This window comes from Ursus americanus, chromosome 20 (assembly GCF_024610735.1).
Source record: "Ursus americanus isolate L20-20 chromosome 20, mUrsAme1.1.p, whole genome shotgun sequence".
NCBI classification, from domain to species: Eukaryota; Metazoa; Chordata; class Mammalia; order Carnivora; family Ursidae; genus Ursus; species Ursus americanus.
The window spans coordinates 45,490,422-45,513,115 of record NC_142146.1 but is presented as its reverse complement, the minus strand read 5'-3'; positions in this window follow the sequence as shown (position 1 = coordinate 45,513,115).

Genomic DNA, 22,694 nt, shown 5'->3' with positions numbered 1-22,694 from the left:
CTCTATTCCCTCTGCAACAAACTAGGTCCAAGCCACTGTCCTCTCTCATCTGGATTATCACAAGGGACTCTTAATTGGTCTCTCTTCCCTCTGTCTTGCCTACCTCCAACCCATCTTCCATGTAGCAGTGAGAGTGAGCTTTCTCAAATGCAATTCTGATCATGTTAAAATCCTGCTTAAACTTTTCATCAGACCTCCACTGACCTCAGAATGAAGTCCACATTCTTCAGTATGGCCGACAAGGACCAACTTAATCTAAGCCCTTTTTCTCTCCCCCTCTGAATTTCTCTCAGTTCTTCAAATATACCACTCTCCTCTGCCTGGGGCCTTTGCCCGTATTCTTTGTATTCTTTGCTCTTCCTGGGACACCCTCTACCTCTCCCCTAGCAAACTCCCACTCGCTCACCAGATTTTAGTTTAAACATCACTCCGTCCAGGAATTCCTCCCTGATCTTCCTCTCCAAGGGGGTTGGGTGCCTCTCTTTACTCCACTCTGCATGACCAGTTAGGTGTCTCCTCCACTAGAGCTCATAAGAATGGGTCTACGTTGCTGTTTCCCCAATGCCCAGCACTGTGTCTAAAATGTAACAGATGCTAAATAAATACTGAAGGAAGAAATGAATGAATGCAAAAAATATGGCAAAAGTAATGCACTCAGTGAGAGAACACCTGGGTCCTTGTCTCAACTCTGCCACTAACCAGCTACGTCACAGTACCTGCAGGCCAAAATGAAAATAAGGTTGGGTCAGGCATCTTCCAAAGTCTCTTCTGATTCTAAACAACTATAATTCTTCATTTCTGATTCCAGATAGAATATAGTGTGCTGCATATCCAAGAAAGAGACCTTTGCCTGCTATTGACTCAGACAGAATGCCAATAGCTTGATGGAAATATAAGAGGCCCAGGAAAGGCCAGCAGAAGACAGAAGTAATAAAAAAGACCACTCGCTGACACTAAAAGTCTTCTAAATCAAGACGATTAAATAAATTGTTCTTGACACCAACCCGAAGAAAAAACAGAGACGCCAAATGCAATGACTTTTGGCCTCCCCTCCCATTTCTGGGTTTCTCTTCCTGTCTCTCTCCCTGCAGACTCAGTGCTCTCATTCTTAATAAGGTGTGTGTAGGGGGTGATGGGTCTCTTAGATTGAGATGATTGTGATCAAGACCCCAAACTTTCTCTTCGCTTGGCCTTAGCTATTTCCACCAAGGAAAACACAATCTAAAGAGTAAAAGCTCCTTCTCAGTTTGCAGGAAGCAGGATAGGGCGGAGGCCAGTGAACAAGTTTAATTAAGAAGTCACATCTAGAAGATCTTTAGTCAGTCATGGAAAATAGTGGGTCCATGTGCTTCAGACCTGAAGAACACTGGGCAGCTGCCTTTCTTTTGTTTTATTTCTCCTCTTCCGTTTGGTGTAGAAGCAACACTTTCTACTGTACGCTTGGTGCACACAGAATAAATGTGACTAGGGCAGAAATACATGTTCGTACCTGAGGAAAACTTAAGAAGTCTGTCACGACACGTGCATCATAGAGAAAGCTGCTTTAGCTACAGATTCACAAAAGCTATGCGGGAAATAAAACGAACACAACATGGAGGAATTCCACTCGACACGAATGCCGTGATGCAGTTTGTGAGGCTTGGTGCAGAAGGCTGTGGCTACAAAAAGTGAATAAAGTCCAGTTTTGTCCTTGAGAAGGTCAGCTTCTTCTCAATCTTGGTGGGCTGCAGAAATCACCAGGGAGCTTTAAGAAAATACTGATGCGCTGTTGGTGGGAACGTAAAATGGTACAACCACTATGGAAAACCATACGGTGGTTTCTCAAAAAATTAAAAATAGAATTATCATATGATCCAGCAGATTTCCATCTCTGGATATATACCTCAAAGAACTGAAAACAGGGTCACCCATGTTCATAGCAGCATTAGTCACGACAGCCAAAAGGTGGACGCAACCCAAGTGTTCATTGACAATGAATGTATAAACAAAATACAGCATAAAACTATAAGGGAATACTACCTGGTCTTAAAAAGGAAGGAAAGTCTGACACATGATGAACCTTCAGGACATGATGCTAAGTGAAAAAAGCCAGTCACGAAAGGGCAGTTACTGCATGATTCTAATTATATAGGGTACCTGAAGTGGTCAGATTCATCGAGGAGGAAAGTAGAATGGCGGCTGCCATTCTGGGGGAAGGAAGTAATGGGGAGTTACTGTTCAGTGGGTGTACGGTTCTGTTTTGCAAGATGAAGAACGTTCTGTGGGGGTGGCAATAATGGTGGCACAGCAATGTGCACGTGCCTTAGGACCCTCCATTTTATACTTAAAAACGGCCAAGAGAGTAAATTTTCTGTTATGTGTATTTTACCACGATTTAAAAAAAATAAATAATAATTTTTTAAAACCAGAACACGGATGCCTGGGTCCCACCCCCAGAGAGTCTACTTTAATTGGCATACAGCCCGGGCAGCAGGATTTTTAAAACCTCCCGGGAGATTCTAATGTGAAGCCTAGCTTGTGAACCACCTCTACGGACCGTAAAAAACACTAAAACACAAAACGGGAAAGAAGTAAATCTGGTGTTAGTATACCTGGTTCTTCATCATGTAAAGCCACACGAGTGCTTTAAACTTTGCTGAGCCTCAGTTTACACTTCATGTGTAAATTTACATGACAATCCCATCCCATGGTGGTGGGGTAAGGACTCATTTACGTTAGACTACAGGGAAGGATTTTAAATTTTAACAAGCATAAGATCTAATTAGGTGAAAGAAGATAGCAAGCACAGACAGAGAGCGTCTGCTTTTCTGACAGACATCAGATGCCTCTCTTCAATACCCAAGGAGGAATGAATCGTCCTTCCCTCCGTCAAAAGTCTCACAGATCCTTGATCGTAGCACCAACCCTGTATGCAAGTGACCTGCGTGTATGTCTGCTGCTGCCCCCGCAGGTCTCGGACCCACAGAGACAGGCCGTGGCGGATTCACCCCCTCGGGCCTCACCGTGTCCAGCACACAGTGGGCGCTCAATACACAGTCGCTACATTAGGTTGAACTGCATTATTGAACAGCACGTAAACCCGAGGCATTCCGTGCATTTCAAACAATATGTCCCTGTCGCCAGCAGACTCGTTACTCCAAGGACAAGCTTTCTTTCCATAAACAATAAGATGCAGAGGCACAAAGCAAGAACGGTGGCCCCCCAAACCAAGTGACGCTGCGATACATACATAGGATCACAATCCACACAAAGGCCCTGCTGTTCTTGACACCCGAGCCACTCAACCATACTCTTCTGCTTTGGTACAAATACTAGGGCTGTTATTATAAACTTGAAGGGTTAGCCAATACCAGTCTAAAATAATAACATGTTTTTATAAAATGTAAACGTATTTTTCCTTTAGGAGATATTAAAGCAATGAGCTGGGTCAGCCCTCCCAACACATAAGGCCATCACCCACTGCTGAAATGTAAGGAGAGACAAAATTCACTGTTCCTTCCTATCATTTAGTAATCCTTCTCTAAGATTTCATTCATTTATTTTGAGAGAGAGAGTGGGCGGGGGGAGGGAGGAAGTGGAAGGAAAGAGAAGGAAGGAAAGAGAATCTTTAGCAGACTTCAGGCTGAGGGCAGGGCCCCACACAGGGCTAGATCCCACGACCCTGAGATCACAACCTGAGCCAAAATCAAGAGTCAGAAGCTTGACTGACTGAGCCACCCAGGCACCCCTAGTTATCCTTCTCTTAATCAAGGCATTGGTTCAAAAATATATGTAGCTCAGAAAGGGCTAATGTTGACATATAATATACAAAGGTATTGTATCATTTCATCTGGCCTTTCATAAACTCCAACCAGGAAAATTAATTTGGATAGAGATGGGGGGGGGCTTACAATTTTTTGAGTGCTTGCTATATGCTAGGTCCTTTATTTTCTCATTATATTCTCACAGTAACTATATCAGATAGTAATGTGTTCAACTGCAATTAAGAGAAACAATGAGTTAAGCAAATAGAATTAATTTTTCTCACATATAAAAGTCTGGAAGCAGGAGCTGCTGGCACTGGCTCTAAGACTCTCTTGGCCTTTCCTTTACATCTACGGCCTCTTAGCCACAAGATGGGAACCCCAGATCCAGACATTCCAGCAATGCTCTGGCAAGAAGAAGCGGGGGAGGCCAGGCCTGCTGCATATACTCCCCTTTCCCTTTTGTTCATCAAAAAAGCAAATGGTCTCCCAGAAAGGCACTCCCACTGACTTCTGCTTATGTCTGTCTTAGACTGGGTTCTCCAGAGCCTGAAATGGAGGTTTTTCTATGAGTGACTGATTAAGGGAGTGTTTTCAGTAAAACTTTTGAGGGAACAAAGAAAGCAGTATAAAGCAGAGGGAAGGAGCTAGGCAAAGACGTGGATTCCGCTGAAATCTCACTTCAGCCTAGGGTATGGGGCATACCCTTCTAGTCATTCTGCAGCAAGGAGGCTGCCTTTGATTGAAGGCAATTCACATCAGTTAGGAGATAGGTACATTGTCCCAGTAGGGAGAGCAGGACTGGCCACCAGCAGCGTCTTCTACAATTTTATGTTCCAAAACTAGGTCATGTGGCTGTTTTTAGAAACAGTGGATGTTTGGAAAGTATTTGGTTTTTCAGGCTCTATTGTGAAATGTGAATAATTCCCAGTTATTGAATGAAGCCAGTCAACAGTGTCTTCCAAAACAACTCCTGAGATAGGCTTCTTTTTGTTAAAAAGAGAAACCTTTTTTCCCTACTCGTGATATTTCCTTCCACGTGAAAGGAATTCCACTAGAAGAGCAGCTCTCAAACTTTTTGGTCTCAGGGCCTCTTTAAATTCTTAAAAATTAATGAGAATTCCAAAAAGGCTTCAATTATCTGGGTTATACCAATAGCTGTTTACCACAGGAGTTAAAACTAATAAATTTTTAAATATGTATTAATTCATTTAAAAATAACAATAATAAATCCATCAAATATTAACATAGATAACTTGTTTTTGTCAGAAATAATTATATTTTGGGACGCCTGGGTGGCTCAGTTGGTTAAGCATCTGCCTTCAGTTCAGGTCGTGATCCCGGGGTCCTGGGATCGAGTCCCGCATCAGGCTCCCTGCTCAGCGGGGAATCTGCTTCTCCCTCTGCCTGCAGCTCCCCCTGCTTGTGCACCCTCCCCCGACAAATAGATAAATAAAATCTTAAAAAAAAAAAAGAAAGAAGTATATTTTCTAAAATTAAAAAAAGTAAGAGTATAATTGTTATATATTTTTACAACTTTAATGTTCAGCTTAATAGAAGATAGTTGGATTCTCATAGCTGCTTCTGCATCGCAATATGTTTTTCTTAAGATTTATTTATTTATTTTCAGAGACAGAGAGAAAGAGAGCAGGCGGGGAGGGCAGAGGGAGAGAGAGAGAGAAAATCCACCGCCAACTTTGTGCTGAGTGAGGAGCCCAACGTGGGGCTCGATTTCATGACCCCAAGATCATGACCTGAGCCAAAATCAAGAGTTGGTCACTCAACTAACTGAGCCACGATATGGCCCAGGACCAGCTGCATGACAAGGCGGTGTTCAGGAGGCTGCTCCCAGTGGACTTCGTGCCCCCAATCGGGGCGGTTGGCCGGAAACTAGCCAACGCCGCCATCCGCGAGAAGAGGGCAAAGATCAAAGAGATGATGAAACATGCTAATTATAAACATTACACCTGGGGATTAAATGAACTGAAGCCTATATCAAAAGAAGGCCATTCAAGAAGTTTTTTGGTAGTATTAAAGGAGCAACAATAGTAGATGCCCTGGATACGCTTTTTATAATGGAAATGAAACATGACTTTGAAGAGGCAAAATCATGGGTTGAAGAAAATCTAGATTTTAATGTGAATGCTGAGGTTTCCGTTTTTGAAGTAAATATACGCTTTGTTGGTGGACTACTGTCAGCCTACTATCTGTTTGGAGAAGAGATGGTGTCTGTCCCGTCCATGAGGATAAAGTCATCTTCCAGACCATCCCTCCGTCTCCTGCCTTATTCTGCAAAGAAATTAAAGTGACTTACAAGAAATGTGCATAATGCAGAGCTGTTGAAAACAGAGAATAAAGTCAGACTATATTTTTTAAAAAAATTAAAATTCTCTGACCAATCTTGCAGTTTGAATGGATGTTGGTAACATCATGTATGGAATATTAGGGAAGTTTTGGTTACCTGAGTTAAGCAGATCTTCCAAATGTTGCCTCACTTCATTTTACAGTATCCCCACACCATATTCATGAACATCGCCACCAATATCATCAGAAAAGTCTTTAAGTCCTGGAAAGCTGTCAAGCCTATGGTGGTGCATACAAGTTTTCTAAACTTCTAATTTTTTGCTTATAAGCACAAATTGTACTATTAGCAACAAGTACTATCAGTTACCTTGAAATGACAGACACTTCCTTAGAGAAAATGTTTGCCAAATGCCCCAGTCTGAATAACCATAGTTGTTTGTCAGCCGTGGCTGGCAAGTAAACTGGTGTTCTGGAGGGAACTTCAGCTCACAACGCAAACGACAGCACAAGGGCTTTTCCTGTAGACAGGGACTGTGTTCCAGGATGCCGCAGCAGTGCACGCCACAGTTGGTGTGATAAAATTAACTATGTTCATTAAAGATATTCTGAAACTCTTGATTTGGGCTTTCTTTCTGAGTGTGGGGCAGGAAAGAACAGTGACTACCAGTAAAGTTTTCTGTCTGCGCTCTGATTCATGTGAAGACGCATGTATTTGCACTCCATCAATGCAAATGTCAACATAGTGGAAAAGTCAAATAGCATCTTAGCATTGTTACGAAAAAACTTTAGGGTTTTTTTTTTTTTTAAGATTTTATTCATTTATTTGAGAGAGAGAGTGAGTGAGTGAGAGTACAAGCTGGGGGAGGGGCAGAGGGAGAGGGAGGAGCAGACTCCCCGCTGAGCCAGGAGCCAGATATAGGGCTCCATCCCAGGACCCTGGGATCACGATCTGAGCTGAAGGTAGATGCTTAACTGACTGAGCCATCTGGCACTCCGAAAATACTTTGGACGTTGCTGACCCCCTGAGATGACCTTGGGGACCCCCAGTGTTCTGGAGACTATACCTTAAGAACCTCTGTACTAGAATGCATTGCCATTCATTTGGCTTCCTGCTGCCACTGGCTTCCTTCCAGAGAGAAAGGGGAGGCTGAACTCAACATGCCTAGCTCCTTCTCAGTCTCAATAATCAGAATCCATGTTTTCTCCCCTCCAAGAGATTGAAACAGGGTTTCTGCCAGTACTGAAGTTCCTCTCAGTTTATTACTGGTTACCTTGCATATAGTGTTTTGTTTTTTGGTTTTTTTAAGATTTTATTTATTTATTGGACAGAGAGAGACCCAGCGAGAGAGGGAACACCAACAGGGGGAGTGGGAGAGGGAGAAGCAGGCTTCCCGCCGAGCAGGGAGCCCAACATGGGGCTCGATCCCAGGACCCTGGGATCACGACCTGAGCCAAAGGCAGACACTTAACGACTGCGCCACCCAGGCGCCCCACCTCGCATATAGCTTTTTAATCACTCTGTTTACATCTCTGGGTAACAAGTTGCATACAGCAGTAATCCTGGACCAAGAGGGGATGTCTGACCTGATCTCAGACACTGGGATGCCCTTCCCTGGGGACCTGACACACGTCTGGTTGAATCCTGTCCCCTAACCAATAGATATTTGTCTTAAAGATGCTTAACCAATATGTCTGGGAAAGCAGTTCCTCCTGGAACAAAGGGAAGGTCTGGCTCGGGACAGATGTCTTCTTGGCATCATGCCGCCATCTCTGGAATCAGCATGAGAATTTGATTTTGACTATCCAGCCCCCTGGCAGGCAGTGATAGTAGAATGCCAATCAAGATGCACTTGCTCCCAGGCAGGAGTAAGAGACATGTTAGAAAATCAAACATTCTTCCCTAGAATCTGAACCTTAAGTGACTCTGAGGCTGAAAATGAATGATCATTCATCCTAAAAGCAGACCCAAAGAGACTGTCTGGTAGCTCTTGCCAACTGATCCCTAGTTCTATCGAAAACCACAGTTCATCCATTTTTATTCCTGTTCTCTGAGGTACCCCATATCCTCCCAATAAAACCCCTTTTGCTAAAATCAGCCAAAGTCTGTTTCTGTTGCTTGCACCAAATGACTCTGATTGATATAGCCCTGAAGACAAATTAGCAAACTCTACCCTAGGAAGCATAAACTGCTTACAACTCCCCAAATCATAATTTTCCAGGCTTGAAAATGTTAAGATCCACCAGCTGCCCATTATATTTCATTGAGACCAGGATCTGGGACTTGTGCGTATTTTCATGGCTGCTGCACTCATTTCCATGCCACCTACCGGCAAGCCACAGTGGGAAATCTTTCCACAGCTATTTCCTGGGGAAGCGATGATATTTCCAGAACCCCTGCGACAGAACCTTTTAATTATTATTTGATAAGGAAACATTGCTTGCTGGATTTTTATATCATGCTTTTAGCACAGAATATGCTGGGGGAAATGAGCATCTAGGCTTTGGTGCATGGCCAACTGAAGTCATATAAATCTACTCGGTTATTTAAATATCATGGAAAGCAGAAGCCAGAGAAGTCTGAGACATGACCCTCCAGTTAAATTTACTATGGTCCTGATTGCACTGGCTAGCCTCTACACAGGAGATCCTGTCTCTCTTGATTCTCCACAGTCAGCATCATGAAGTTTCGTATCACTGAACAAAGTCTGATACAGCAGGGATTGCAAATACACCACACAGCGTTCAGGGTCAGGTGAATATCCTATATGCCAGGGTCACAAATTTGGATGGCCAAGGAATCAGGTAAAACTGAAAGTAGCAGACTGATGGGGACAACGACCAACTGAAGAGCTCACTGAAGAGCTCACGTCTGCTATCAAGGGAGGAGGCGGACGCTCCACTCCAGACAATTGGAGGCCACCCTCCAAAGGGATTTGTGAACTTCACAACCATAGGCAAGTCTTGTTTCGCCACTGCCTATCACTTTTCACATCACAAAGGGGGAGAGAAATGGAGTTGCTTGGAAGTTCAAATGAGCTAGGAATACCGAAACCCGCTTTGTGAAACTCTGGAAGGATGGGTTACTATAAACTGTCTAGTCCCACATTTACCAGCGAAGTGTACATGCCCTCCACGTAGTTATCTGGTAACACAGAGATGAAAGCTGCCATGGAACTCTGCTCTTTCAACAGAGACACTCGGAGACTTTGATGGGTAACAAACAATTCAGAAGGTCAAAAGTGTTAGCATATCTACGTGGAGGCAGGGAGACAGAGGGCAAAGTCTTCAATATGCTGACACTGGGCTTAAAAGGGTCCAGTGGCAACGCCTGTCATAGTAGCTATCATAGTAGCTGGCTTGCACTGTCCTAAGCGGTCTATTATTACTATTACATTTCCTTCATACATCACGCGAGTGGCTATAGTTACAATGAATTGACATCCTAAAACAGAGCCAGATCACGATGAGCAAAGGAGAGAAGACTGAAGTCCCTCTGGACAAGCTGTCCTGTTCATGCTCAGTCTGAACAGTAAGCAGACCCGTAAAGGGCATGTCAAAACCCAGGGGAGGGGTGCCTGGGTGTCTCAGGGGTTAAGTGTCTGCCTTCGGCTTGGGTCAGGATCTCAGCGTCCTGGAATCAGGACCCCCCTCCTTGGGCTCCCTGCTCGGCAGGGAGTCTGCCTCTCTTTCTTCCTCTGCCACTTCCCCCGACTCATACTCTCTTTCTCTCTCTCAAATAAGTGAATAAATTCTTCGGGAAAAAAAACAAAAAACAAAAACCCAGGGGAAAAAAATTCCCCACACAGAAGTTTTTCAAAGGATTTGTCTTAAAAGCGATCATCAGAAGAAAAAAAAACTATTACTATGTATGGTAATGGAGTGAACTAGACTGTGTTGATCTTTCCGTAATACACACAAATATCAAATCACTATGTTGTATACCTGAAACTAATATAATGTTATATGCCAATTATATCTCAACTTTTAAAAAAATGATTTGTGGCTGGATTTGACCTGTGGGCAGCCAATTATATCAGAAAAGAACAAACACAAGTATTGCATTTAATGAACTAAATGCCAGGTGGCAAGGTATGCATGCCTCGTCAAATGGCTTCTCTCATTCAACATTCATGATAACTCTACCAAACACAATAAAGATACCCTCATTTGCACATATAGGAAAATTAGCTTCAGATATCTTAAACACCAACCCAATGTTACATAGCCAGTAGGTGGCTTTGCTGAACTTTGTCCCAGGTATGTCCACAGCCCTCGTTGTTTTTTTCCATGAAAAATCAATGATCTAAATGTCCACATTGCACAAAGAGATGTTTTGTTCAGACTATGAAGCTATAAAAGGCTGTATTCATTATAAAAATTCCACAATTAATAATTGTCACATAAAAATCTGGATTTCCACCTTCAGGGGAAGACCAAATATCGCACTATCTGACCACTCTGGATATGCTGCCATAGCTGGCAAAACCTTGAATATGTGGTTGCCACCGGCACGGTCCCCAGGAGCTGGCTGGTGGCTTTCCCTCTTTAATGGGGCCAAACCTGCCCCATCTTATCCTATGAACTCATATCAACTGGCTTCATTTGCCGACTTGACTTGCCTGGCTCCTGTGGACACAGCAGTTTGTCCCATCCCCCTTGTGTCCAGCCTGTGTTTTCATCCCAGACCAAGGGCAGCTGTTACATTCTCCTCCACCATCCCTGGGCAGGAAGACTGGGAAGTACTGAACTACACACCCTCCAAGTACAGCTAATTTGCCTGTGGGTTTATTTAAATCGTGTGCCATGGCAATGTTTAAAGTTTGAATGCTACTTTCATCAAGGTATATGAAATCAGGGTGTTCTTCCCTTTGCTTCCCGACCAGAAAGGAATGTGCATCTTTGTTCAGACTGTCATCATGGAAATAGCCCTTTTACTCCAAGTCTCCCTAGAGGAGGCACAGAACTCAACTGGTGGGACACGTGACTCTTTTGAGTTTGTAGCTGGTACAGAGATCAGCCACAGAAACATGCATCAACTTCAAGCAAGCAAAACCGACACTCTGCCTCCCCGCCAACTACAAATTCTAAAAGCTAACAAGATCATCTCCTATAATGTCTAATATCCTAAGTTAGAATCTTGGAGTGCCAAGAATCATTTTGATCTATGTAGGTCAATGGGCTTACAGGTTAAAATACACACACACACACACACACACACACACACACACACACGTTGTCAAATGAAATAACTCATTGGCAACTGGCTTTGCCTTACCTCCCCAAAGTCTTCCTTAACTAATCCAATCCCTCCTTCACATCATTTCCTCTGAGCAGTCATGTATTCATTCCGTATTATATGATTTCATACTTGTTGAATTATTAGCTCTTAGAATTGAATTGTAGAACTTAAGTGCTACAGGGAACTTAAAGGATCATTTAATCCAGGCCTTTCATTTTATAGATGAAGAAACTGAAACCCAGAACATTTAAATGATTTGCTCAAGGTCACAAAGATAGCTGATCAAGGGCACACTTGACCCAATTCCGTGTTCTTTACACTCCAATGTGCATCCATTTATTATGCACCCTCCCAAGCACAAGTCTGAAAATAGTGTGGCCTGGTTATGATGTCTGTAATTTACTTTTAAATACTTTAGCTCAGACAGTGTGACATAAATGTGTGTGTGTGTGAGTCTCAGTGTACACTCTAGGGACAGTCGGTTGCCCTAATCAAGAATTCACAGCTAGCACTTAATCAGAATGCCACACAGCAAAGAGGAGTATCACAAGGCTTTAGCTACCTTCAATCAACACCAGAGGCTTTGCTAATTATAATAAATGTTATTAATAGGCTTCCATTGGTGAAATTAGTGACTCATTTATTAGCATAATGGAAACTATAAATGGACTGCCACTGGTAAAATTGCTGATGTTCAAGACAAAATGTTTTAGAGACATTCCTCACCTTTTCACAATCAAGGTGAACCTTTGCCCACCCAGGGCTAGAAACAGAAATGGTCCTACGTCCAGCCCTGACTTCAGATTCTGGTTGGCTGATAGCACCCTAAGGATAACCGAAGCCTGCCTCGAGCTGGGGCACTTGCCTCAGATGAATCCTTCATACAAGACGTGGTTAGAGTCCCTAAAGAGAAGAGAACTGGGACACCCTAAGATTACAAAACAGATTGCTGGACTGTTCCTGAGCCTACTTACTAATGCATGCTTATTAAATAAATGCCTATATGTGTATAGAATATGGCTGAACACTCACTTTATATATAAACTAGTTATAGTGAGATTGTCAGGAAGTATCCACTGTCATGTACCCCTACGATTGGCAGCTACTGACACCAGAAAGATCCTAACAGTTCCAAATGACCGTTATGAGTTGAACTGTATCCTTGAAAAATTCACATGTTGAAGTCCGAACTCCCAGTACCTCACAGTGTGACCTCATTTGGAGACGGGATCTTTACAGAGGTAATCAAATTAAAATGAAGTTATTAGGGTGGGTTCTAATCCCATATGACTGGAGTCCTTACAAAAAGGAGAAATCTGGAGACAGATACAGGCACAGAAAGAACCCATGTGAACTGAAGGCAGAGATCAGGGTGATGTGTTTATAAACCAAGGAATACAAAGATTACCAGCAAACCACCAGAAGCCAGGAGAAAGGCCTGGAACGGATTCTGTCTCACAGCCCTCAGGAGGAAGCAGCAGTGCCAATGCCGATACCTTGATCTTGAACTTTAAGACTCCAGAACTGTGAGACAATGATGAAACTGTTGTTTAAGCCACCCAGTGTGTGGTACTTTTTTACAGTAGCCCCTAGCAAATTAATACAATGAACAGATAGGCATAGGTCTGTTTGGAAAAAGACTTCAATAATTGTTTGGACTGATAAGTCCAGTTTCACGAGGGTTGAAAACAGTGACTAATCTGTGGAATTCCTGAAACATCTAATTGCATTAAGTTGTACTTTAATTAGGTGCTTACAAATCTACCCCACAAACCTGGCTGGGGAAGGATGAGGTTGACACTACCTAAAGCCATGGTTAATGCTCTCTAGCCAAAGTCGGCCAGAAACACGCCTACAGTCAAACAAAGTTGTGTCAACTGTCTTATTCCAATGAGAGAGAACACACACCAAAGGGAGCCATGGAGGTCTCAATAAGAGGGTGTTAGAAAGAACTTATCATATTTGGGCTTGAGGGGCACCTGGGTGGTGCAGTTGGTTGAGTGTCTGACTCTTGATTTAGGCTCAGGTTATGATCTCAGAGTCGTGAGACTGAGCCCCACATCGGGCTCCACACTCAGCACAAGTCTGCTTGAGATTCTCTTCCTCTGCCCCTCCCCCCACTCCCTGTGCACCACGCACGTGTGCTCTCTCACTCGCTCGCTCTCTCGCTCTCTAAAATAAATAAATAAATCTTTAAAAAACAAAGAAGATTTGGGCTTGGTAATGATTTGGGAGATAGTTCAAGGAAACAGAGCTTTGCCCTTAAATTGGATGCTGTCAGAAAGCAGGGTGATTCTATTATTGGGTATTTTAATTTTCTCATCTAAAAGACAGAAAGAGCAAAAGAAAGCTAAAGCTGTAATCGGTGAAGAAACAACAGCCAGTCATATTAGCCCATAAAGGGGGAGTTTTGTGGTTTAGACAATGTTCTTTTTTTTTTGTAAAGATTTATTTATTTTAGAGAGAGACAAAGAGAGAAAAGAGAGCATGAGCAGGGGAACAGGCAAAGGGAGAGGGAGAGAAAGAATCTCAAGCAGACTCCAAGCTGAGTTCAGAGCCCCATGTGGGGCTCAATCCCAGGACCCTGAGATCATGACCTGGGCTGAAACCAAGAGTCAGACACCTAACCAACTGAGCCACCCCGGCGCCCCACAATGCTCTTCTTTTTACTCAGATGTGATTATGGAGCTGTAATGTTTTTCTCTCCTGCTCCATTATGGTCACAGAGTGTCTTGAGTGTCTCCCATGATATTGACGTCCTGTGAAATTGTTGATGTTCCACAGCACAACACAAAGTTTTAGCTGTGTGTGCCAACCAGTACCACTCCCAGCAGAACTTGCTTTCCTCATTCTCACCACCGATCAATCTTAACATCATTAAAAGTTAGGGCAGCTGGATAATACGTGTTGTCAGATGTGATGCAAGAAGAGGTACACTACATTATCTTGTCAAAAAAGAAAAAACTGAATCTAATTCAAATTAAGCCTCTAAACCAGCACTCTCCAGTGGAAATATAATACAAGAGACATATGTGATTTTAAATTTTTCTAATAGCTACATTTAAAAAGGCAAGAATAAAGAGGTGAAATTATTATTATTACTATTATTTTGAGAGAGAGAGAGAGAGCATGCGAGTGGGGCGGGGGCACAGCACACAGGGAGAGGAAGAGAGAAAATCTTAAGCAGACTCCATGCTCAGCACGGAGCCCGATGGAGGTCTCAATTCCACACCCCTGAGATCAGGACCTGAGCTGAAATCGAGTCAGACATCTAACCAACTGAGCCACCCGGCACCCCAAGAGTTGAAATTAATTTTAAAATATAGTCTATTTAGCTAATATATCCAAAATATTATCATTTTAATATGTAAGCAATATAAAAACGTTAATAAAATATTCTATTTTTAAGTAGTAAGTCTGAAATCTGGTATGTATTTTATACTTATAGTACATATCAATTCAGATAAACCACATTTAAAATGTCCAGTCACCACATGTAGCTAGTAGTTGCCATATGGGCAGTTTAGCTCTAGACCTAACTTCAAGTTTCATGGAAATATGAGAAATAGGGAATGCCTCTCTCCATCAAAGAATACAAATAGCCTAATCTAGAATTTGTGAAATTCTACAGGAAGGATTCAGTTTCTTCAACAAAGAAATGTAAGGGAAAATAAAAGACAGGAAAAACTTGTAGAGATTAAAGGATCCCCGAGGGACATATTAACCAAATGCAATCTTTGGACCCTGCTTGACTTTTGAGTTGAAAAATAAAACTGTATGAAGATATTCTTGTAGTCATTTGGGGAAACTGAATACAAGAGATTGTTTTTTACATGATATTATGAAATTATGATTAATTTTGTTGGATGTGATGTTACTGTCGTTATATTAAAGAAAAAAGTTCTTATCTTGTAAAGATGTATACTGAAGTATTTATGTGTAAAATTATGTCATATCTGGAATTTGCCTTAAAATAGTCCAGAAATGTAGGGGCACCTGGCTGGCCTAGTCAGTACAGTATCCAACTCTTGATCTCGGGGTTGTGAGTTTGAGCCCCATGTTGGATGTAGAGATTACAAAATACATAAGTAAATAAATAAAAAATAAGGTATTCCAGAAAAGTAAAAAAAAAAAAAAAAAGTGGGAGGGTGGTAAATGAAACAAAAATGGCAGAGTATTGACATGATGGGTGATGGGTACCTGAAAGTTTATTATGCTATTTCCTCTACTATTGTGTATGTTTTAAATCAGTGTGATAAAAGGAAAAATAATCTATCTTTAGGCTTATCATTTTAGTTGTAATAAAGTTTCACTGGTACGTACCCAGGTCGAAACTGTTCAAATTGTATGCTTTAAATATGTGCAGTTTACTCCAATAAAGTTGTTCGATAAAACCATCTATTACAGGTCCACAGATACTTGGGAGCCCAGTATAGATTAGAAGTTTTCTCATACGTTAGCTCGACTGATGAGGGAGACAATTTGTGAGAACTTTTTCCGGCAAGTGACAAAAATCTCAATTCTTTCTAACTTCAGACACAAAAATGAGAAGAGGTTTATTGTCAGACCTGGTATTTAATTGTACGCTACTAATAAGCCAGTAAATTAGCCTTTCACTATTTCACGGAGGCAGGCAGAAGACTCAAACCTCCTGGATCAGAGATACAGGACTTCACGACTCAGGGCGCGATAAGCAGCGTGAGCCTCAGCACACCTACTTTGGTTTCCTTACCTAGAATCCTTCGGGGGTTACACAACATGGTTCAGGCTCCTGGATGTTCTGCACACAGGAGGTCTGCATCACAGCTGAGGAACACCGAGCTTGGGAAATCTATCACTTTCCTAGCAAGCAATAAGAAAGCCTGTCCTTTGTCCTTGGAGGCAGACATCAACTCGTCCTTCAAGGTCGTTCACTGCAAACAGAACTATGAGAAATGGCCCAGGAAAGAGTGGTCAGGGCCTTGGGTTCTTGGCAATAAAATGTATAGTAGCAATAGGGACCCATGGAAGACTGCCTCTCTCAACAAGTATTAGGTAATATAGCTGATAAATCCCTCTAGAGATGCAATTCCATAGCTTCAGGATCAAGGAGTTCACATGATGCATTTATGCCTCTCTGTCTCTGAGCTCTTTTGTCTGCTGTAGTTGGCATTACTCTAAGACTGACTCTTTTATGTGGTGCAATTACCTCCCATTGGCCAGACGTGGGTCACTCCCCTTTCCCTGATCTGTGGCCAGGGCGTAGACTGCTTTAGTTGGCCAGGATCAGAGCAGCTCTGTATAGCTGAGCAAGTTATGCAGTACACAAAACACCACATGTAAGGAGGCACCATTCATACCAGATACCATTGATCTGTATATGAATTACAACAATTTACGACAGATGGAAGTAAAATGCCCTGAGGAGAGTACTGTACGGTTAGTCCTGGCCAGGGCCAGTGTCCATCCCCAAACTGGGAGGTGAAGTCAATCCTACCCAAACTAGAGTGATTACCCAAGGTGACACTGAGGAGCATTTCTCAGGAGTGGGAATGGATGCCGGGCAAACAAAAACAACAGAGGCTCACTGGAAGCCAGTACTAGTATCCCTTTTCTAGATGAGGATACAGAGGAACCAGTCTAAATCACATAAAACTATAAGAAGGGACAGACTCAGAGATGCGTCTGATTCCAGAATACATTCAGCTTCCATTCAACCATCCCAATTCACTGTCCGTAGTAAGACAAGTATAAACCTATTTGGTGTTCAAATCCCTCCAATGAATATCTCCCCCCTTATTCATCTAATCTCAGCCCTCACCGTTCAAATTTGAATCTACCCCGGGAAGGAGTCTTCACTGCTCTCATGCGTTCCTGCTAGGAACCAATGATCCTCCTATTCTACTCATTTGAAATAACCATTCTCTCCAAAACTCAAAGCCTATGCTTTCTTAAAGTCAAGATCAAAACTTCCATCACAAACTCCAACTTCTTTCCACAAAAGCAAAGATTCTACATGAGTTTGAGTAACAAATTCCCCAATGGGGCTTACATGCTAAGAAGCTAGAGGGCATGTCTTTCCTTATAATACATCATAGAATCATAGACAGCTTTTAGAACATATAACAGGCCCCAAATTCCACTTCTTAGAATTCTTTCTACCCCCACAACAAGAGTGGGCAGCCAACAGCTATGTTTGCATTGAGGGAGGCTGCCAGCCTGGCCTTCATGATTGGACAGGACATTGCCAGCTGACCTAAGCTGCACCAATCAGATTTTCATCTGAGACCTGGACTTAAAGCCAAGACCTGGCAATGCTTCGTTCTTTAGGGGAAGGAGCTGGAATAGAGAGAACCATAAACTCAAAATATACCGACTGGCTACATCTGACCCTATGCTCTGGAAAGCAGTGAGAGCCAGTCTGCAGAAGGAGGAAGAAAAATAAATATCCTCTTTTATGAGGAAGAATTAAAGAGCACAAGTTGCCTCGTCCTGGACGCTCTCCAGTTCCTGATTTGGATGTCAGGGCCTGCTAGCCCCGCCTACCCTTTTTTCCCATTTGACACCACCTAGATTAGTCTGAAGTTAAGTTCCATCTTCTGCAGTCAAAGAGCCTAGGCAGACCTGACCCAAGGCAGGGCACACAGTAAGCACTTGATTTTACCCATGGTGAATGCAACAATGAGGTAAACGATTTGCATGTTATTTCTCATTACATGGTATCCAGCCATTCATTTACCAGGGTTCTGTCTGCACTTTACAGGTAGCAAAAGAGGTGCTGCAGGTGGGAGGCTGGTGGCAGGAGGCAGAGTCCCCAGGTGACTCATAGAAAGCGTCAGTAACCGCAGGGCAGCAGGGAAGGCGTGGAGGGGTGTGCTGTAGAAGACTGAGGGGACAGAACTAGGGAGAAGGGAGGATGACTCCCCACGTCCCAGCCAGGTAAATAGAGGCAACAATGGGGCCACTCACCTGGTCCGACCAAATAGAAGGGGAAGGAGCGCGTCTGCAGGGAAGTGAGGAGAATTGGGGAGAAGATAGATATACAGGCTTTTCTACCTTTTCTGAATTTCCATAGCACAGACAGCTGGAGAAACCAATTTTTAAAAATCACCTGCTTTCCATTATGGAGTCAGATTCTCCCTTTTATTACCATCTCTTTTCTCAGACTCAATGACAGCCTGTTATTGGATTTTTAATCTGATGAAATTGATGTTGAAGGAGAGGAATGTATTTGAGGCCTCAAGGTTATGTCAATTTTGCTGGTTCTCAATGATCCACATTCTGTATCGGGCCCTACATGAATGAGGCTCTCTGGGGAATCCCAGATGAGGCTGGGGAGGTGGGGGGAGAACGGGGAGGGTATTCGGGACTCTCTCTCCCCTCTGCCTTTCTTCACTTCTCACAAGGGACTAAATCTGGTTTGTGTCACTAAGGGAGAGATCCAAGAATAAACAGTCCAGGGAGAACGCCTGACATGCACTCTACCTCAACAGCTAGCTCAGAAAGAGGCGGACGGCAGGGGTCTGATTTGGGGCCATGCGCTAAGGGAAAGGACAGAAGCCTCCCCAGGGTAAATAAAAGTTTTAAGAGCTCCATACCTTCATGTGCTCAGCTCCCTCTCCCTGGACTGCATTCTTTTCCCCCTACTTCGCTTGTCATACTCCTACTCCTGCTTCAAGACCCAAATGAACAAAAGCACCCAATCCTGTATACATTTTTAGTTGTCACATAAAGATATATAAAGGAAAAAAAAACCACTCAACTGAAATAATGTCCCTTTTTCTTAATATCTTCCTCATACTTATCCAAGAAGCACTAGTTTCATCCTCCTTTCTTTCCCCACCTCTATTACAGTATTTATCACACTGTTCCAGAGTTTCAAAAAGATTTCCGGCACGATGGCCAAGTGATTAATAGCACAGATACTGGAGTTAAAACCACCTGGGTCCAAATACCGGTTCTGCCATGTACCAGCTGTGTCACCTGGGGCAAGATATTAAATCTCCAAGGGCCTTACTTTCTTCACCTATAAAATGGGATAACAGTCCACGCCTCACAGGGTTCTTATAAGAATTAAATGTTATGTGCTTAAAAGGGTGTCTGATCCATAGTTAGCACTGTGTAAGAGTGAGCTACCATTCATATTATCCCCCTTCTGAGCTACTAACTCCCCGAGAAGTAAAGCCTGGGTCTGATTTTAGCCTTGGCCTCTAAACTTAATAAATGTCTGCATTTAGTCCGTTGACCAGTGGCCACAACTACTTGGCTCACAACTCCACCCTCACCTTTGCCCCAGGACTAAATGCTTGTGTCAGGAAGCATCCCTTGGAGCACTGCCCCCCCACACCTGTCTAGTTTCTTTACTCCATGATCTCCAAGTTGAACTCACACACTGCCTTTGAGTTACTCTTATTAAATTACCAATTTCAGCAAGTCATCTCCCAGACGCAAGGACCTGACTGAAGCTCGTGGTCCTTCCCATGCAGGACAAGGACCACCTTTTCTGGCTGGCCGGCCTTTTGCACATCACTCATTCTGGCACCAACCCTACAGCTAAAGCAAGGACAGACAGACAAGAACAACACTTTTTTTTTAAATTACACATGAATAAATTCTCATTGCAAAAAAGGGAAACGAATAAAGAAAAAGGCAAAAGAAAAGGTGAAAATACAGAAATATAGACAATACAAAGCAAAAGCTTCCCCACATCCCTTCACATTCCCCTCCCTAGAAACCATCACTGTCATCAGTTCACTGTCTCCTTCTAGGCCTTTCTATGCCCTTTTGGGCATGCAAAGAAATAGTAGTTTTGCGTGGCTTGGTTCTTTATACATTAACGGGATTCTTTGGGGGTTTCTTGGTTGCAGCTTGTTTTTTCTGCAGAGCAATTTGTCTTCAAGACCTTGAATCAGTTGCAGAGGATTCTGTAGGATGGCTTTACATAGTCTGTTTTCCTGTTGATGGACATTGAGGCTGTTTCCAAACTAAATGATGATTTCATTTTAGCACATCTTCCATCATATGAAATTATCATTTAAAAAGTATGAATTTAGAGATGCCTGGGTGGCTCAGTTGGTTAAATGGCTGCCTTCGGCTCAGGTCATGATCCCAGGACCCTGGGATCCAGTCCCGCATCAGGCCCCTTGCTCAGCAGGGAGCCTGCTTCTCCCTCCACCTGCTCTGTCTGCCGCTCCCCCTGCTTGTGCTCTCCCTCTCTCTCTGACAAATAAATAAAATCTTTAAAAAAAATAAAAAGTATGAATTTAAACCAAAAAACAAAAACATGAATTCTTGATTTTTTGGGTATTCTAATTTTTTTGTTTTTATAGTTGTGTACAACAATAATCATAAAACTTTTGTTCCTAGATTTGGTTCTATATACTTAAGCAGCATTATAATAAAAATAATTTAAGATAAAGTTGGGGGTCTATACCTTGCATTTCTTTTTACAGACAAGCTTTTGGACTTTGGACAAGTGTATTAGTCATATAACGCTATGTAACAAATTACCCCCAAACTCAGTAGCTTAAAACAACACACATTTATTGTCGCACCATTTCTGAGCATCAGCTTCTCTGGGTCCTCCGGCTCAGGGTCTTACAAGTGCAATCCAATTGTCAGCCAGTCCTGGAATCTTCCCTGGCTGTTGGTCAGAGACATCAGGCTCCTGGTGGTGTGAGGCTTTTCATAGGGCTATTTGCCACTTGGCAGCTGGCTTCACCCACAGAGCAGACTCAGAGACAGATAGAGAGCTAGATGGAAGTCTTTGTCTTTTCATAACCTCATCTCAGAAGTGACATTCTATCACTTGGGCCGCATTCTAGTCATTTAAAGCGAGTTAGGAGGTCCAGCTCTCACTCAAAGGGAGGGGATTACATGGGGCACAGACACCAAGAGGAGGGATCATTGGAGCCACCTTAAAGGCTACTTACTACAAATATCTTGGCCTCTCTGTACCTGTTTTAAAATCATCTGTAAATATCTAACTTATAGGTCAGGTGAAGCTTAAAAGAATTAAACTATGTAAAGTGCTTAGAACAGTGGCACAGGATACTTAAAACCAATGCAAATGCCTAACATACACAGTGTAATACACAGGAGTAAGTCCACGATTGTTGTTCAAGAAATACCCATAATTACTCACAAGTTTGAGCATGTGGAATTACCCCAGAAACAAAAGTACTTTATAAAAGTAAAAGTTCCTACCATAATTGCCAGGAGGCCTCACGGTCACCTCCAGAATTTCCCACAAGCTTTCCCCTTATCAGAAATTTCCGTGCAGCAAGCTTCAATGCACTCCTGAGTCATCTTTAAATCTCAACAGAAAAGCCCAACCACACTTTGCTCTGAAAATGCACGCTGTTTGCCTGAGTGCAGAAGTTGCCCAATTTGCAAAACCACACAATTTGTAAGTTACAGAAAGAAGAGCAAGAGCTTGTCTGTCTAGCTGGAGCATTTTTCATTGTGCTCAGCAGTTTAAGGGAGAGTAGAGGCTCACCTGCGAGGTTTTTTTTGTTTTTTTTTTAACAAGTCCCATCCTGGTATTTTAAAGTAAGAGAGGTTACTCAGTACACCCCCCTCATCTTTCAACAGTAGTACAAAGGAGGAGAAGGGTTAAGGAGAGGTGTCCTGCTTCATACCTGTCCCTTTTGTGTAATCCGGACTCAGTGGGTGGGGGAAGGAGGCCAACCTGTCATCCAGCAGATGTGGTAAATGAGTCATGAATCAGGAGATCACCAAAGACTGGGGGATCCCCCCCCCCACGTCCCCAGGCCACAAAGTCACACATAAAACACAAGCCTGGCAACAGCAGCAACTCCCAAGGACAAATAGACACAACTCCACGTAGCACACATCCCCTTGGGATAGAGTGTTCTCACTCACAGTGCCCACTGTGCAAAAGCCACCGTCTTCTGATTCAAAAGCCCCAAGGAAGGAACAGGAAAGAAGCAGGCCCAGAAAGGCCAGTCTGGCAGCCTGGAGAGGTCATCGATGTGGGTCAACCAGCAGGCCTGTCCACTCTTGTTCCACCTACCTTCAGCAATTGCCCAGAGGAGATTTTTTTTTCTTAAATTACCCTGGTCAACCTAATCAAGAGTGCAATGACGTAAAGGAAGAAACAAGAAATTTCTTCATACCATGGGAGGCATCTGACAGGATAAGAGTGGATGGGTTAGTTGTATTTTTAGAAAAATAAACCAATTGTCTCTGAGGAGAACTGGTTTTCTTGTTCTTCGTTTCAACATCTGCAAAGCCAAATTGCTTTCTGAACACCACGGCCTAGCTGGTTGGAACACTGGAAGCTCATGCCAACATGGCCAGGGTGGGACCCCTGCTTCTCTGGTGAAAGCCAGTACAAGCTCTGGGAGTGCGGGGTACCTGCACTGAGAGACCGGGGGTGGAGGGAAGGAATACGAATTCTGGTAATA